Source organism: Pseudoliparis swirei, chromosome 6, assembly GCF_029220125.1.
Source record: "Pseudoliparis swirei isolate HS2019 ecotype Mariana Trench chromosome 6, NWPU_hadal_v1, whole genome shotgun sequence".
Lineage (NCBI taxonomy): Eukaryota > Metazoa > Chordata > Actinopteri > Perciformes > Liparidae > Pseudoliparis > Pseudoliparis swirei.
The window spans coordinates 12896770-12914754 of record NC_079393.1 but is presented as its reverse complement, the minus strand read 5'-3'; the positions used below and the strand labels follow the sequence as shown (position 1 = coordinate 12914754).

The 17985-nt window shown below is 38.8% G+C and overlaps 1 pseudogene; it reads right to left on the bottom strand.

Moving 5' to 3' along the window:
* Positions 1-204: 204 nt before the first annotated feature.
* LOC130194987 (talin-2-like) lies at positions 205-7333 on the bottom strand (annotated as a pseudogene).
* Between the last annotated feature and the right edge of the window lie 10652 nt (positions 7334-17985).

Sequence of the window (17985 nt, the reverse complement as noted above, 5' to 3'; positions counted from 1 at the left end):
TTATAGTGACAACTGGAACAACTACGTCCATATTCAACTCTGAATGCCAATGCTGCTCACTGTCACACACACACACGCACATACATACACACACACATTCACAGAGCACAGGCACTCGTTTCAAGTGCTGTATATTCCTCGGTAGTATGAGAGCAAAGCGCCAATCGTGACATCGGCATCGCCTCCCATGACAAGAGGGTGTCATCAGCTGCTCACACCCCATCTGCCAATCAGCCCTCCTCCTCCCTCAGCTCGCCGCAGGAACTTGTACTGCTGCTGTCGGATCTGAGCCAGCTTTTTCCCGGGCTTCTCCAGCTCTCGCCCTTCCTCAGCATCTCCTCCTGAGCCGCTGGCGATCTGAGGAGGGAACGGAACAGCTGACAGGACAATGTGCCTTCCACTGTCATAATCCCATTCCTGTGGAGAGCTTGATATGGAAAATCAACAGCTGCACAGCACTCGGCTCACATTCTGCAGCCTATGAACTCCAAACACAAACCCATTGGAGACAATACAGCATCTTATAGTGACAGCCCCCACCTCGGCAAAAAAACTTTCCTCAAAAATTCAGTGAATAATTGTAGAAAGACACATTTAAACATTACGGCGGATAGGTAATTTCATAACAACATTTGGACTGTATTGTATTAAATTTTGAGTAATAGCAGAACGGATTAGCATTAGAATAGAATAGAATGAATATACACTTTTATTAATCCAAAGGGAAATTAGTTCTCTGCATTTAACCCATCCTTAGTTATTAAGGAGCAGTGGGCTGCGGTGAAGCGCCTGAAGCAACTGGGGTTCAGTGCCTTGCTCATAGGCCATAACATTTTGAAACCGCTTCTGGGTTGTATGTCTCACCAATCAGTTAAATCCAAAATGTAATCACTTTTTTTCCATAATTTTATCAGATTATATTTATTAGACATTAATTGATATTGGTATGGTTGTATGCAAAACATGTTTGGTGAGGTCACAGTGACCATTGGCCATCAGTTGCTTTGCCAAATTTCCCAGGCATTCCTGAGATATCAAGATTATGAGTATGGATAGTAAATAATAATGCTAATAACCCATTATCATTTGGGCAATTAAAAAAAAAAAGGTAATGACTGACTCCCTGTGCAAAAACTATCAGAAATCAATGAGACAGTGATCCTGGGCTGCACCGCCAACTGCATTAGAAACTCAATCAAGATGAAAAAGTCAGTCTTCCTGTGGCACCCTAGAGTTATTTATAATTTGTTTTGCAGAGATAAAACATAAGCTAGTTTTCAAGAGCTGTGATGTGCAGCTGTATGCGCCTGTAAACCTGGTAAACAGCTTTGAGATGAAGCCGCTGGCTCTTTATCCTCAACAACTCATCGCGTTTCAGAAAACAGGCACATCAGCTAGGTTCAAAGACACAGGAAAAGGGCAACCATACAACACAAATGATTTATCTTCCATTTCTAACATACCACAATATTTTTAAATTTGTTGTCTTACCTGAGCTATGCCTCCAACGAATTTAGTCTTTACCACCACCCTGTCAACTTCAGTCTTGTCAAACGCTGCTTTCTGCACCGCCTTCACCAGGTTGTCAGAAGCCGCCTCATCATGCTGTCGCAGCCTTCAAACGGATCATCTCAAAGTCAGCGATAACACAACACATAACATGCACATAAATCTGCATGCACTTCCAAAGGGCATGTTAAAGCGGCTGAGTTTGGCTGTTACCTGTAGCCTCTTCATGGCTTCAGAATCCTGGTCCGCTTTCACCTTTGCAGGCCACCAGCAGCTGAGCTGGAGGCCGTGAACCTGCTTGGCTGAAGAGATGAGCTTCTCCTCGCTGGCTTGGCCCTGCACCGAGGCGTATGCCGCCACCACAGGCTACTGGTGGCCGGGCGACTCATATGCCACAGCGGGCAACACGGCCTTGTTGTAATCAGGGTAACGGTCAACCAATGATTTGTAAATGTGTTACGGGAACTTACAGCTGATATGAGACCCTGTGACCACTGACCATCGTCCACTGCATTTGCTAGATTGGATCCGACCTGAGGTTGACATTGGTGAAAGCCATGTTGTGCATCTTGGTTGATATTATTAGTAATATATAGAATCGTGTTGAGCGTCCGAGTGCCTGTAGACTGACCTCGCCTTGTGCCACCAGTTTCTCTGAGCTGCTGATGCAGATTTCACGAGAGCGCTAGTCGCTGCAGCGATGGACTTTGCTGCTTCTAATATCTGCTCTTCAAAATTCAAAGCGTCTCATCTGCCTGCTGAAAGTTAAACCATATTCATTTAGACTTACAACTATAGTATATGCCACCATTATAATAGATTATTACCACTGTGTCTACTAGGCTGAACCAGGATTTTATACATCCTAAAATGATGAGTTATGATCACAAAAGATTCAAATGTTTTATGGGATGTGGAGTTTGCTATGAACTGTATATTTTACTTCCCAACATGATGGTTAATGTCCGTTTCAAAGCTTTTTCTACACTGCCAATCCTCCACAGGGGAAATATTGATTCACAGAGTCATATTTTATGTTTCCAAAAGAAGTATGATTTGCATTCAGAGAATATTAAAAGTAGCCTTTAAAATATGCAATGGAGTATAACATTATTATTGCAGTATGTAGCCTATTCCAGCCTCACAAAATACTGAGTGCATGACTTCAGTGTCCTCAATGATAGCTACTGCCTATTATAAGACAACATATAATAACCTCTAATGTTTAGCTTTATCTCCTAATCATCACAATCGGACATGATGTCCCATTTCCCAAACCTGAACTAAACACCGGTTTGACGGTCCCAGTGGCCAGCTCAGAGACAGCCAACACGCCTCTGCGCCAGCATGTGATTGACCACAGACCTCCGGAAACACATAAGGCACACGTGGTGGAGACAGGGCGGATCATAGGGGAATATGTTTGATATATAGTTGGACTGTATAACAACCTAATATATCAAACATATCAGACAGAGCCCTGCAGAGAAGACTTCCAGGTATACAACGCCCAGAGAGGGATGGCAGGCAGGACAAGGGAGCATGTTGGGAGCGGAAGAGCCCTTTACTGGAAGTGTGAGGAGACGAGAGGAGGGACAAAAGGACCGGGAGGAGAGAGGAGGAAGAAGGAGAACCCAAGTATTTCAGACAACAACACCTATTTCAATCTCAGGGTTAGTTTACAGACGCCGAGTTGCTTTATGCTTCTAAGAATTGTGATATTTATTAGATCCGTCTTGAATAAAAAACAATTTTAAAAAACGTATTGATGTTCTGTAAAATAGTTTCAGACTACTGAATTAGCTTTGGCAGGAATCACGCTGAGCAATAATTATTATTTGAACCAGTTTTCTTTATATTGGCAATAGTAAGGCATACTCATGTACATTTTTTTTACATTTTCTGAGGACAGTGAGATTGAGGGAATGAATGTAATATAATCCAGTGATAGTCTCCCGTTAAATGCTATGTCGTAAAGCTTATTTCCTGTGAGATCACTAGAGGGAGACACTGACAACTCAAAAGAGGTAAAGCTTAACTCACTAACTTTTCATAAACACAAAGGTCCCTATAAATGCAGTCTGTAGCTGTGGTATTATAGTACCAGACGGAGCGTTATATGGGCTTTAATAAAAGCCTTAATATGCTGTAATATATATCATATGTGAAGATGGATTAACTGACCATCAATCTGTGTATGGGAAGAGGTGAAGAAACGGGGGGATGCACTACAGGCACAGGAGGAAGAGCAATGGGATCCAACTATCCAGTCTCCAGAGACAAATAAACAAATAACAGTCATGCACACACAACACAAACACAACTCTGTATTGCATACACAACAATATCAAATGCATGTCACCTCAAAGGGCCTCTCTACTACCATCTGCCAGGGGACGAATAATAGGCTAAAAGAAAGCCTCCTCAGCTTAGTTTAGAAATGAGGAACACTGAAATACAATAAAGGAAATGTGTTCACTATGACGGAGCCCTCCGTTCGGAAAGGGTCACGAGAGTTCATCACACATTTGAACTCTTTCCAACACAAGCTGCAGGACCCATCAGTGGAACTGCGTCTCCTGGCAACACAACTCAAAATAATGTCCAGAGGAACCTTTGAAGAAAGTTTTCGAGCGCACCAGACCAGCTGTGTGAGTCGACATGGGAGGAAGAAACGTTTTCTCCTTTAATGACATCGAGATAGCTAATCCGTCAGAGAAAAACACGACTCATTTCAAAGTCAGCGCCACCTTTTCCTAAATTTGGCCCACATCGACTTCCTGCTGATTAATGGCAAAAGCTGTGCGTGGGTTTTGAGGGTTTTGAGGGCTGAGGGGGCACTTCTACCTTGGGCTTGGCTCGGGTTTCAGCTGCTCTAGTTTTTGGCTGCAGCTTCACGGACGCTGCTGCCCGAGGAGCTCAATCTCAGCGATGACTGTGGGGTCCATGGGGTCCGCTACACTGGAGCCTGAAAGGCCGACGCAAACCAAGATGTTGGTTTTCATATGAATACACACAAGCACAAAGGACCTCATGCAAAATATGTTCATATTCTTAACTTTTTTATTTAAATGTGTGTAACATCATATATATATATATTAGCCTATACAGGATAATGTCAACATATTTATGAAGTGTAATTTATATCTATATATATATAGTAATTTAAAGTATTCAGTAATGAACACCCGACCCTAATGAGGATGAAGGTATTGATAATGGATGGATGGAGTAATGAAACATACAATCCATTAGTGAGAAATTTGTGCTCATATCTAAGAGGAATTAAAAATATGAGAAAACTGGTGAATGCGGCGTAGTTCTCCCAAATTACCATACAAGCCACTTCAGAATAAATCGGTTTTGTACAAGTGGTTCTTGCATGAGGCCCACATCACTCTGGCGATAATATCAGATTTTTATGTAACAAGAGGTCCAAATTATGCTTCAATAATAACTCATTTACACAATTAAGGCCTCACAGAGATACTAAATCTCCAGCTACTTCAGCTGCAGAAACGAGCAAAATTGTTTGCAGTGTGACAGTAATGCCTCAAAGTTAAACAAGATAAACTAAAAGTGAGAAGAAATGCACATTTGATGGATCATTGTCTTCTTATTGTTTTTAATGCGTGATAAAACAGAGCTGTTTTTGGGAACAGTTTGGTAAAGCAGATGGAACGATGTTTTCATGGATTATGTTGAGCTCTCAGGAAATCTGTTCTGCACCCCCACCCCCAAGCCATCTACTCCGCTACCCCCTTCTGACTCTAAGGAAAGGTGATCTGAGGAACAAACACACCATATCCCACTTACTCCACCTGCAGCTTGGAAGAGAGAGGTGGGGGGGAGGGGTAAAGAGCACATGGGACATTAGAGAGGTGAAGTGGATAGCCCTCTGGGTCTCGGCTCTCATGCTGGAATCATATTCTCATCCAAACATAATCTATTACTCCTGTCAGAGGCAGCAGTGCAGCTTAGATAGGAAACACTGGTGCCATAACCATCTCCTACAGAGCTTCATTTAAACTCCAGTCACTATGGTGCAATCCCAATATTCATGATTACATTTTATCCACCACACTATCTTTACTACAGATGATAACAGGTTTGGGGGCTTGACTCAATAACAGTGGCAAATCATTCACGCACAAGAGGATTAGGACTTCTTTGACTAATCTCTCACATCTCCACAATCCAGTCACGTTTTTGTTTGACATTTTATGAAATAGATTTGCGTCCTCATGGAAATCATTTTTCTTCAAACTGACAGTATTTTGCAATTACAGCTTTTTTGTTGTTTTACACTGCGGCGTGGCTATAAAGTCTACATATTTAAATCCAAATCAGCTGCCAACATTTTTAAACCGACGAGCTTTCTCGTAATGAAACTAACGTTATACTATTATATATTTAGATGACTAAATATACATAAATGCTATGTGTCCAATGGTCCTCTTGGCCCTCAGAATGAGGTCCCCAGTCACTAAAAGGTTGTCAAACCGGACTTTTGTTTGTGTGCATTGTAAAGTGTGCGACAGAGTGTGGCCTCACCTTTCATGGCCTCAGCTGTCTGACGAGCTCCGTCACACATGCCGCCACATGCCCGGCGTGCATGGTCAGCTGTTGCTTGCTTCGGCTGTGGGCCGGTGCAGCGTCGAACACAGGAGCCCACCAACACGTCAAACAAATAAATGTATTGTAGAAGTGAGCAGACATATTAACATTCACACGGCAAGCTGAAAAAAGCATTTACATCTGTTATTTACCTTGTAGACAATTAAAGTAAAACTAACGTGGCAACATTTATAACACCGGTTACTTTAATGGCTAATTTCTGTTGTGTCAACACAATTTACTCCCAACTAATTATGAGATAATTAATTAAGTAAATTAATACCGTGATTAACATTTTCACATCTCAACACACTTGTCTTAACACAACTCATGGGAGAGTTATTATGAAAAGCTTTTTGCTGATTCTTATGCAGATTTATGCAACAAGGTGCTCAGAATTTAAATCACATCCTATTTCAAGATGAATGTTGCTCCAGACGATGTGATGTGGGCATAAACCCATTTTAAGTATTCCGCTTTGTTATTCATCTGTGAAAGCTGGTAATCATTCATGAGACCTTCTTCCAAGGATAAGGCTGGCATTATTCTATCGCTGAGCCTCAGGGACACTAACACTACGCCTCTCCCCTGACTGACACCAAACCAGAGCCGAGTTGTTCCTACAATGACATCAACCTTTTAAAAACAGGTCAACAAGATTTACTTTATTTTTATAAAGGATTAAGTATTCAGTCTCTTGGGCTGGTTTCGTCTTGTCCCTCAGTATTTACGGCACTTAGAGGTCTGTTGCACAGAAGAACCGTCTGTCATCAGGTTGGGCTACAGATAAATCTTTGTTTGTAACATCAATGTATTCATGGTTTGGGTATTTTAGTTGTGATTTGTTGACAATAAGGAAAAATATGACAATATCACCAGCATTTTCTCTGTCAGTTGAAGTGATATACAGTGAATGCAAAGCATGACCGGTAGGAAGTCAGGATTACATTTTCAAACATTAGGATTTAATCCTGCAGATAAGACCTGTGAAACCTCACATGGTAAAAAGTAAATATCAGGACCCACTTCATCCACACTCTTGCTACACACATATACACGTACAAATGCAAGTCACTTCATCCTATATTCATGAGACACGTATCTCATTCTGACCTGCAGGACTTAGCTCCAGAAGGCTGATGTATCCGGACAGGCACTCCAGAGCCGTATTGCAGACCAGGCTTTGCTCCGCCAAGTCTTCGGCCATTTGGGTGCGGCAAGATGTTTGGCTGAAGGGTGAGAAAACCGCGTAAGTGTGAAAAAAGGACATGATTTAAAAGTGAAAAGGATATATGTTAGTTCTGGAATATGTACATTATCTAATGCCAATCCCCAAACTCACATTCAGAGCTGTATTTCTTCTGTTTTGCCTACAGTCACTGAGGACATCCTGAATGCAGCGCAGACGACTTTGAAAGTGATCGAGCCACCAGTAGCAACAATTAGACCTGACCTAAAGTGCTATCTGCTCTCAGCAGGCTGGGCTTCACATGTTCCCTGCCAGCCGGGCTAGTCTGTGTGGGAGGTCTGTTCTGGCAGCGGTGTGTGTGTGGATTACACCCAGGAAGTCAGCATATCAGAGATGGCTTTCGGCTCAGATTGGCAGTGGCGATCACATCCTCCTGCTGAGCAGAGTTTCCTGCAGCCACCGCCTTGGCTGCGTTGCTAGTGATGCCTCATCAGCGGATGAACCTCGGGTGTGTTGCACTTGTCTGGGACGCCCTGACCCGGAACACCTGACGTGATGAGGACAGAAAGACACTGTTAGTTGATAAATAGTAGGCATGACAGCGGTTTAGAGCATATAGTAAACTTCCAACAAGGAACTTTTTAATTGGTTATAAACAAAACTCAATTGATTGGGCCCCTTTTCCAAACCATAAAATTGGTTTTTTAATTCTTTTTAAAGGGGAAAAAAGGGGATTGGGGAAACAACCCAAAATTTGGGAAAAAAAAATTTTGGGTTTGAAAAATTAAAAATTTAATTTAAAAAGGGGGGGGAAAAAATTTTTTTTCCCCCGGGGGCCCCAAAAGTTTTTGGGGGGAAAAAAAGGGGGGCCCCCTTTTTGGGGGGTTGAAAAAAAGAAAGGGGCCCCAAATTTTTTAAAAAAAAAAGGCATTATGGGGAAATTTAAAAATTTTAAGGGGTTTTTCCCCCAAAAGAAAACCCGGGCCCCGGGAAACGTTTTGGCCCCCCCGGTTTTAAAAAAAAGGGAGGGGGGTTAAAATTTTTCCCGAAAAAATTCCTCCCAGTTATTTTAAATTCCCTTCAAGGCGGGTGTTAAAAAATCTTTAAAAAAAAAAGTCTTTTTTTTGGGTTTTCCCTTTCCCTTCCCCTTTTTTTGGAAACCCCTTTTCTTCTTTTTTCCTTAAATTTTTTTATAAAGGGGAAAGAGGAGAATTTTTTTGGCCGGGCCCTTTTTATTTTAAAGGGGGGTCCCGGGGGGTTTGGGGGGGGGGCCGCGTATTTTCTTTTAACAAAGCTTAAAATTCCTATAAAGGACTTTTAATTCCCCCCCCCCTGGGGCGGTTTCGGGGGGGGGGAATCTAGTGTTGCTTTTTAAATTTTTAAAGAAAACCTTTCTTTTACCCAAAAAATTTGCCCCCAAAAACTTTAAAATTTTTTCCACCAAAAAAATTTTTTTTAAAATTTTTAAAAAATTTTTTGGGGGGGTTTGCTTTACGGGAAAAAGGGGAGACTTTAAATTTGGGGGGGGGGCTTTTGGGGGAGGGTTTGGGCCCCCCAAAACCCAATTCCCACGATTTCCCAAACCCCAAAGCTCGGGCCCCCGTTTAAAACCCCCTTTTCCCCCCTTTAAAAACCGGGGCCCCAAATACAAATCGGGGAAAAATGGGAAATTTGGCCCCAAAAAAAAAAATTTTTTTTTAACCTTAAGGGCCCTGGAAGGGAAAAAGTAAAAAATTTTCCTTTCCACCTTTGGGGGAAAAAAATCTTTTTTAAAAAATCAAAAAAATTTGAAAAAAATCTTTAATTTAAAAAAGAAAAAATTCTAAAAAACTAAAGTAAAATTTTAAAAACCCCCTTTTTTTTTATTTTCATTGTTTTGGTTTTTGTTTTTTAAACTGGAAATTTTGGGGTTTTTAAACCCGGATTTTTAAGGCCCAATTTTGGATTTTCTTCCCCCCTTTTTTCCCCTTTAAAAAAGGCCAAAATTTTTTAAATCAAAAAATTTTTGGGGGTTTTAAAAAATTTTAAAAATTTAAAAAACCTTAAAAACAAAATGTTTTGGGGTTTGTTTTTAAAATTTTTAAAAGGGGTAAAAAACAAAATAAAAAAGGGGGATTTTAAAAAATTTAAAATTACTTGAGAAAAGGGTTTTCCCCCGAAAAAGATTTTAAGAAAATTTGGGTAAAAAACCTTTTGGGCCCCAAAAAAACCCCAAAAATTTTGGATTTTTAAAAATGAGAAAATAAAAAGGGGTTATGAAACCACAATCCAAAAAAAAAAAATTTCTTGGAAAAATTTTACTAAAGGGGAAAAAATTCCCGAAAAAAGGGGGTTTTTCTTTTTTTTATCGAGAAAAAGCCGGGTTTCCCCGGGAGGTTGGCCTTCCCCGGGCCCCAAAAAAATGGGAAAAAACCCTTTGGGACGGGGGGGCCATTTTTTATTTTGGTTTTTTTCCTTGGGTTTTTTAAAAAATTCCCCTTTTGGGTAAAGGCCCCCTTTTGGGGGAAAGGGGGCCCCCTAAAAAGGGCCCCAATTTCACCCCATTTAAAAAATTTCTTTTAAATTACAAAAGCAATTTATTTTAATGGTTAAAAAATTTTTTTTTGTTTTAAAAGGGTTTTAAATTTTCCCCCTTATTTTTCCTTTGGTTTTTTTAAACCCCCTTTTTTCCCCCAAATAAAGGGAAAAATTTTCCCCCAATTTAAAGTTTTTTTCCAAAGACCCCCAAAGTTGGGGAAAAAAGCACCCAAAAAGCACCAAAAAAAAATTTTTTAAAAAATGGACCCCGTTTGGGGTTTAAAAAAGTGGATGTTTAATGGGGACCCAAACCAAAAAGAAGGGCCGGGAAAATTCTCCAAAATTGCTGTTCCTCCAGGTTTAGAGGGGCCTGTTCCCCCGGGGGGCGGGGGAGGGTAAACCCCCCCTTTTAAAAAAAGACCCGGGTATTTTCCTTTTTTCCTTTTCCCCCTTTAAAAAAACCCCCCCTTTTAACAAAGTATTTGAAAAGAAACCCTTTTACATAGGGGTTTTTTATTGGGGGTTTTTAAAAAAATAAAAAAGGCCCGGGGGCCATTTTTTTCCCAAAAGGGTCCTTTTTCGAAAAAAAATTTTTTTTTTTTTAAAAAGGGAAAAAATTTTTTTTTCGATTGGGGTTTAAGGAAAAGCTTAAGGGTTTTTAAAAGCAAAAATTTACCCCCTTTTTTCCCTTTTAACTTGAAAAGCACCTCCCCAAAAAACGGAAATTTTTTTAATTTTTTTTTTTAGAAACGGATGAAATGGAAATTTTAAAAAAAAAAGTTTAACCCCCAAAATTTTTTAAAATTTTTAAAGGGGAAAAAAAGGGAGGGTTTTTAAAATTTTTTAAAAAAATAAAGGGGTACAAAAACCCCCCCAAAAATTTTCAAATTCTTTAAAACTTTTTTAAAAAAACCCAAATAAAAAAGGGGGGAAAGGGACTTTTAAACCCCGTCTCCCACCAATTTTTTAAAGCGTCACCCAAATTAATTTTTTTTAAATAAATTTCTGGTAAAAAAATTTAAAAAAATTTTTTAAAAAATTCGGAGTATTTCTTTAAAATAAAAGGGTTCCCCAAATTTAAGGGTTAAAAGCCTTTTCCCCCCAGCGGGCCCAAATTTATTGGAAAATAACAAACCTTATTTCAATGCCAAAATAAAATTTTTTTCTTTTCCCTTTTTTAAATTTAAGGGGGATTTTTACCCCAGTTTAAAACCCCAAAATAACCTAAAACATGCCCCTCCCTTTTAAAAAAAAAGGGCTAAATAAAATTTAAATTGGGAAAGTTAAAAAAATTTTTTCAAAACCCAAAAATTTTTTATTTTTAAAACCCAAATAAAATTTTTCCCCCAAAAAAGAAGGGAAAAAGGGATTTTCGTTTGTGGTTAACCGGAAGCTTTGGGGGGCCTTTGAAAAATTTTTGGGCCCAAAAACATTTTCCCAAAAAAAAAATTTTTTTTTTAAAAAAGCTTTCCCCCCTTTTCGGGTTTTTGGGGCTTAAAAATGCCATTAAATTTTCCCCCCTTTTAAATTTTTTCAACCAAAAGGGGGGAAAAGGGGCCCAAAAAAAAAATTTTTTCCCCAAAACCCCTTTCCCCGGGCTTTTTGAAAGGATTAACAAAAATTTAAATTTTTCCCTTTTAGAAAAAAATGGGGTTTAAATTCTCATCCCTTTTTTCCCCCCCCCCCAAAAAGCTTAAAAATTTGTTTTTTCCCCCAAATAAATTTTTTTTTTTTTCCAAAAAAACCGCCCGGGGGCTTTCCTTTGTTTTTTCCCCCGACCCCTTTTTAAACCCTCACCCCTTAAAAAAATTTTTCCCCCCTTAAACCCCCCCTTTTTTCTGGTTTTCCCCCCCTTTTGTCCCTTTAAAAAAAATTTTCGGGAAATTTTTCCCCGGTTTCCCGGGAAAAATTTCCCCAATTTTAATTTTCGACTTTTCTACCCGCCTCCCATTTTCCTTTGGCCCCTTTTACCGTTTCTTTTTTTCCCTTTTTTTGGAAAAATAACAAACTTGGGGTTTTGAAAAATCTTTTTTTGGGAAAACAAAATTTCTTTTGCCAATTTTTTAAAAAAAAAACCCCTTTAAAAAAGGGTTAAAAAAATTTAAAAAGACCCAAATTAAAAGGAAAAAAGAAAATTAAACTTTTTTGAAAAAAAATAAAACAATTTTTGCCAATCTTAAAGAACTTTTCTAAAATAAAATTCCCCTTTAAAAAATTAAAGCTTGGAAACAAAGGTTTTTTAAAGGTTTTTTTCAGGGAAAAAGGTTTTTAAAAAAAATTTTAATTAGGGTTTTTTAAAAATTATTTTGGGGTTTTTTAAAAATTTTGGAAGGAAAATTTAAAACCACCCAAAAAAAATTAAAAAACCCCTAAAAATGTAACCAATTTTTTAAAAAAAATGAAAAATAATTTAAAGGGCTTAAGATTTTTTAGTTTGAGGATGAAAAAAAAAATTTTCCCTTTAAATTTTTTTTTTTCAAAAGCCCAAACAAAATTCCTAAAAAAAAAACATTTTTTCCCCAAATTTTAAAAAAGGTTTCAAGAGGGTTTTTAACATTTAAAGAAAGGGGGAAAAGGGGAAGAAGGCCCCCTTTTTTTTAAAGCCAATTAAAAAAAATTTTTCCAAGCCCAAAAATCCCCCGGCCTGAAAAAGGGAAAAAAAATTTTCCCCCCGGTTTGGCCTAAAATTTTTTTAAAAGCTTATTTCCCCTTTTATTTTTATAAAAAACCCTTTTAAAACCCAAATTTGGGGAACTCTCTTTTTTTTAAAAACCCCCCCCTTAATTTTAAAAATGTTTTTTAGGTTTTGTCCCTTTACGGAAACCAAATTTTTGCCCCAAAAAAAAAAAACCCCCCCCCTTTTTTTTTGTTTTTTTTACTTTAACCTTGCCCCCCGGGTCTTGTTATTTTTTTTTACCATGGTCCCAAAATTTTCCCATGCAAAAAAAAACTAAAAAAAGGGAAAAAAAAAACCCCCGCCTTTTTGTTTGGGTGTTTTTTCAACCCCCATATAATTTGTCCTTTACCCCCCCTAAAACCCTTCCCTTTTTTCCCTTTTCGTACCCGGGGTTTTCCCCCCCCCAAAAAGAAACCCTCAAATTTTTTTCCCTTTTTCCCCCAACCCTTCAAAACTCCCCCACCCCCGTTTTTTTAAACCCTTTCCCCAGGTTCCCCTTAGCCCATACTGGGAAACGGGAAAACTTTCCCCCGTTTTAAAAAAAACCCCCCTTGGGCCCTTTTGGTTTAATTTAATTCCCAAAATTTTTCCCCCCTTGACCCCCAATTGAATCTTTTTGCACCCGGAAAAAAAACTTTTAAAAATTTTTTTAAAAAAAAAAAACTTTCAAAATGGATGTTTTAAAAAACTTATTAAACAAGAATGAAACATTTATAACTGTTTATGAATTGCATACTAATGAGTTACTAATGAGGATTCATGTTTGAATAATGCTTTATAAATGATTAATTCAGTGATTGTTCATGCTTTACTAATGCTAAATAGTGTGTACTGTATAAAGTGCTCCCGTTATGTCTTTTCGGCGACAACATGTTGGTTAACGTGTCAATAGACACATGTTCATGTTTTCTTTGTCCGAATTAAGTTTTCTGTTAAATATGTTTGTTAACATGTACCAATAGACGTTTGTTCATGTGTGTGTGTTATTAAAACCTGCTCAATCGATTTGGAGAAGGTTTCATGGCTTAAAGTGTTGAGCATAAGTAATTCTATGAATACAATGTTAATGCCTTGTCTATCTAAGAGTCACTCTTTGGTTAGTCCTGCTATGCCTTTGGTAAGCAAGGAAAACAATGGATAACATGGTTGCTTCCAGATAGTATTAATGTGTCTTGCTAAGATATATAAATGAGAAATGCGGGGCCAGCAAAGATATAAAACCTTGACATGTAAATGTGTGTGTGAGAATGGGCCCCACAAGTTGTGAATGCTAGAAACGGACTCCACAAGTAACCAAAAACTAGCGCAAAGAAAATAGTTTGGAAATTTGATAAATGGAATAGATATTAATTTAATAGATTTTTTTGTTATGCTGCCTGATTTTTTACAGAGTTGTAGAACCACTAGAAAGGGTGGGCCCCACAATTGGGTAAAACAAGTTCAGGCCCCACAAAGGAGGTACGCAAGGATGTGTGTGTGTGTGTGTGTGTGTGTGTGTATGAATGAATGTGGTAGCTCAAGCCAAGCATGCTGATTAAGAGGAGATGCCTTTGATAAACCCATGGAAGCTCTAGGGGCATTGTTCAAAGTCTGGGGAAGTGTTCGACTGATAATGTATCAAAGATCCTCCGTGTAAACTGTTGATGTGTCATTTGACTGTTGTGGCACAACATCCAGCACCAGCTGGGCAGGAGGAGTTTTATACCTCAATTACAGCCGCTGAGCCGCTAATTGACTCGGCATTTAAGAAAGGTTTACTGCTAAGTGCTAAAGACAAGTATTTCAGTTAATATGTAGCACATTAGTTGCTTTACATCTAAAAGGGTAGGAATGTATACCATTATATTCTAGGTAATGCTCTGGTATTAAGTTATTACAATAAATACATTATAAGTTTATTATTAGATCCAATAATTCCCATTTGTAAGAAAAAAAAACATTATATAAATGCACTGAGTTGAAACGTCAGAACAACCAACTGCAGCGACTGAAGACACACCAAGGGTCTTCGAGACTTCACAAGGAACCTCAGGGATATTTTTAGGAGCTCCTTCTCTTCCTTGCACCTGCCTTCGTCTGTAATATGGATCCACGACTGTGTGCCAAGAGAGCGAGGTCCAGTGCTATAAGATATGTTCCCTAAAATAATCCTCGTCTTGTTCAGGCTTTGGTCTGTTTTACATCATTATTGCTGTGGCCTATAGCCGAGTTTCAGTTTTAAATATTGACCAATATTAGGAATAGTGTTTACAATTTTTCTTATTATTGCATTGCTATAATTCAAGATATTGTCCTGATAATTCATTCTTAGACTTTGATTGAAAGGCTCAGTAATCTAAATAATATTTAGTTAATCTAGGTCAGCCCATGAACTAATAGCCTGACCTTTGTATAATGTGACTGGCATTTAAAAGTACTCGTCACAGAGCCTTTTTCTATTATATTTCACTGGATCAAAATCAGGTAACATTTGTGATTTTAGGATCACATGTCTGGAAAAGGTATTTTTTCCCCCCCAACTTGTTATGAGTTAAAAATAAAAAAACGTGGAGGTTGCTTCTGCATAGAAAAGGCTCTAAACATGCTAAAATTATGCATTGCTTAACAAATTAAGTAATTTACTGTACCTAATTTATAAAGAACAGTGTTAAAAAAAATTTGACAAACATGTACATTTAACATGTGAGATATGCTGAGCTAAAGATATAGTTGTGAATGTTTCTATTTAATACTGGGTTCTATAATTTTTGATGCTGTTGTCATATTTCTTAATAATAATACTTAATTACTTGTCTTCAACAATCTCCTTACAGCGTTGACAGGCACTGGTGTTAATCGTGACTTGCAATGTGATCCTAATTATCATAAAATGGCCTTTCCATGTATTGGACACTGGGGAGGTTGGTGAGGGCCCACTGGATTTGCTGTGGCATTCTGGGAATGAAAATAAGCTTCATTATGATGTTTCCTTTCACATTCTGAAGGTACAGTAAAAATAGCCCAGGGCCCAATATGTTTGCTTTAATTAAAGAAGTCTCAAATCACTGCCCCTTGTTGAAAACTATCGCGTTCTAAGTTACATTGGAAAATTAAAAGGCACTTACATCTTAAAATAAAGCAAAAGAATGTAAAGAATGATTTTCTTGTGTTGACTACATGAGAACAGCAATAACAACATCTTTAACATGTTATCATATTTTTAGGCTTTGGTGGTGTTTCGAAGACAAGAGTTTCTTTTTTCCTGGCTGTTAAAGACAAAATAAATCTCCAGACATATAATTTGCTTTTTGAAAGAATAAAAGAATACATCTGCTTCTCAAGGCGTCTCAAGCCTCGGACCAAAGGAGTCGATGAAAGCATCTGTAAAATATTAAGTCTATGTCCTCCCATCTACATTTATAGCATTCTGACTGTTACTGAAACATGAAAACCCATGAAATGTTTACTAATATGGATCTTACTCTGATAACATGAGTTATGAACTAAGTGTTTTTTCATTTAACTCTTGCTATATTTTCTTCTGTTCCACATACTTGCCAACCGTCACATTAATAAAGGATGTATCGTCTTTAGAAGGCACTGATTGAATGAGCTCTTATAAAAAGCCAAGAATCTTCTCAATGTTCATCCTCAGAGGCGGCAAACAGCTGAGAGGACGTCGTGTGACATTCCTGATCGAGGAATTCATTCCTCACAACATAGTGTGTATAGAAACAGACTTGCCATCAGACAACAATTGTCCATTTTCACGTCTACAGGAGACAACAGCTGATTGAAACAGGTGCAGCAGAACTAAGAGACCTTCTCAGACCTTCAACGCTGTCACTTTGTGGCGTTGAGGCGGTAGTGCAGTTTGTCCTCGTGCCAATCGAAGTGACACAACAGCTTTCCAAGAGCTTTAATACTAATACTGTAACCCTGTATTAGTTAATCTGTTAGGCCTACAGTGACAACCCTCGATGCATAAGGAATGGTCAGTTCCCCGACGCCGCCGCTCTGGGAGGAGCTTGACTGTTGTGCCTGAAATCATGTTTGCCTGAGCCCACCCATGGGAGATACATTTACTGCTGAGTCATGTCTGAAATGTCACTACATTAGAGACTGAATGTCTCTGGCTCTGTTGAGTCTCAGTCACAATGCCTGTCAGATAAAAAAAAAGACATTTTTTTTTTTTAGGAGGAAAATCTTGAACTGCTTTCTTTTTACTAAAATTATATAATTTAGTAGGAAGCTCCAGCATTCTGACACGTGTGGGGTTGTTTTCAAATAACAGCAAGGGAGCCCTGCGGATAGCTGTCCCTCCATGTTGAGAGAAGCCGCCGAGTGAAACTCAGAGAAGCACAGTGCTGGCAGGTTCCTTGTCAAATACCATCTGAAGATTTCTGCAGACATTGCCCAGATATATATAGAGAGGACTCCTTGGCTCGTTCAGATGGTACCCATGGAATTAGATAGCTCCATGCAGGGGCATGCTCATTTAGCGAAGCAAAAGAGGAGGAGGGGTGCAACCCAAGCTGTAACCCAAGCCCAGTCCATAGCCTACTGTTGCTGGCTTTATTGCCAGTAATATTCCTCTGACATAAACTGCTTGAGAGACTCAAACTGCTACATTAGAGAGGTGGACATCTAACCACAACCATGGCAAAGAAACTGCCACAGCATTCTACTTTAATGATATTTGCAATAAGGCCGTTATGCAGTTCTGTGTGTTGATAAATGTTTAAATCAAACAACAAAGTGTCCCTCAGTCAGTTGTAATCCCATTTAAACTTTCTATCTTGTCAAGGGAAACTGAGAGTGCAGTGTAAGTAGCTCGACATTCACAATCTTCATTGTGGGCATGCTTCATAATTTGAGTCAAATTCCTGAGGTATGAGGGTCAAATATTTGAGGTGCAGGTGTTCCATTGTGGATGGGCAGCATTATTCTTGTGCCAAGATTTTTCAACAGCACAAGTAGCTGCTGTTAAATGAAAGGATCAGTCATCTCGTAGACGGTAAAGACCTGTAATACAACTCTGACAGGCCAGGAATGGGGACAAACTGGTTTTGTCTCATATAGTTTCATAGAAATCCTTTCCGATTGGACACATTCTTTCTCCAACTGCATTAGTCAAAGTTGTGATTTAGATGTCAAGTTTGCAGAGAGGCCTCTGGGGCACAATGCAAGCAGCCAAGACTTATTGAGAGAAAACAAGCTGAGCTTTGGCATAAAAATGACAAATATGAAGGCTTCCACCACTGCAAACACAAATGTGGGAAGAAGTCATAATGGAGGAATATTTGTGGCCTCGGTCGGACTCCTCCCAGAATGTTTGTTTGTGTTCCCCCTCTGCGGATGGAGACACACAGAGAGGCACGAACGACAGCCATATCTGATGCCGCTCAGTCAGCTTAGATTTAAGAGGGGAGGAGAGAAAGCATTCGGGGGGAACTGTCACGATTCATTTCAGATTCAAGCGGGATGCCATGCTAGA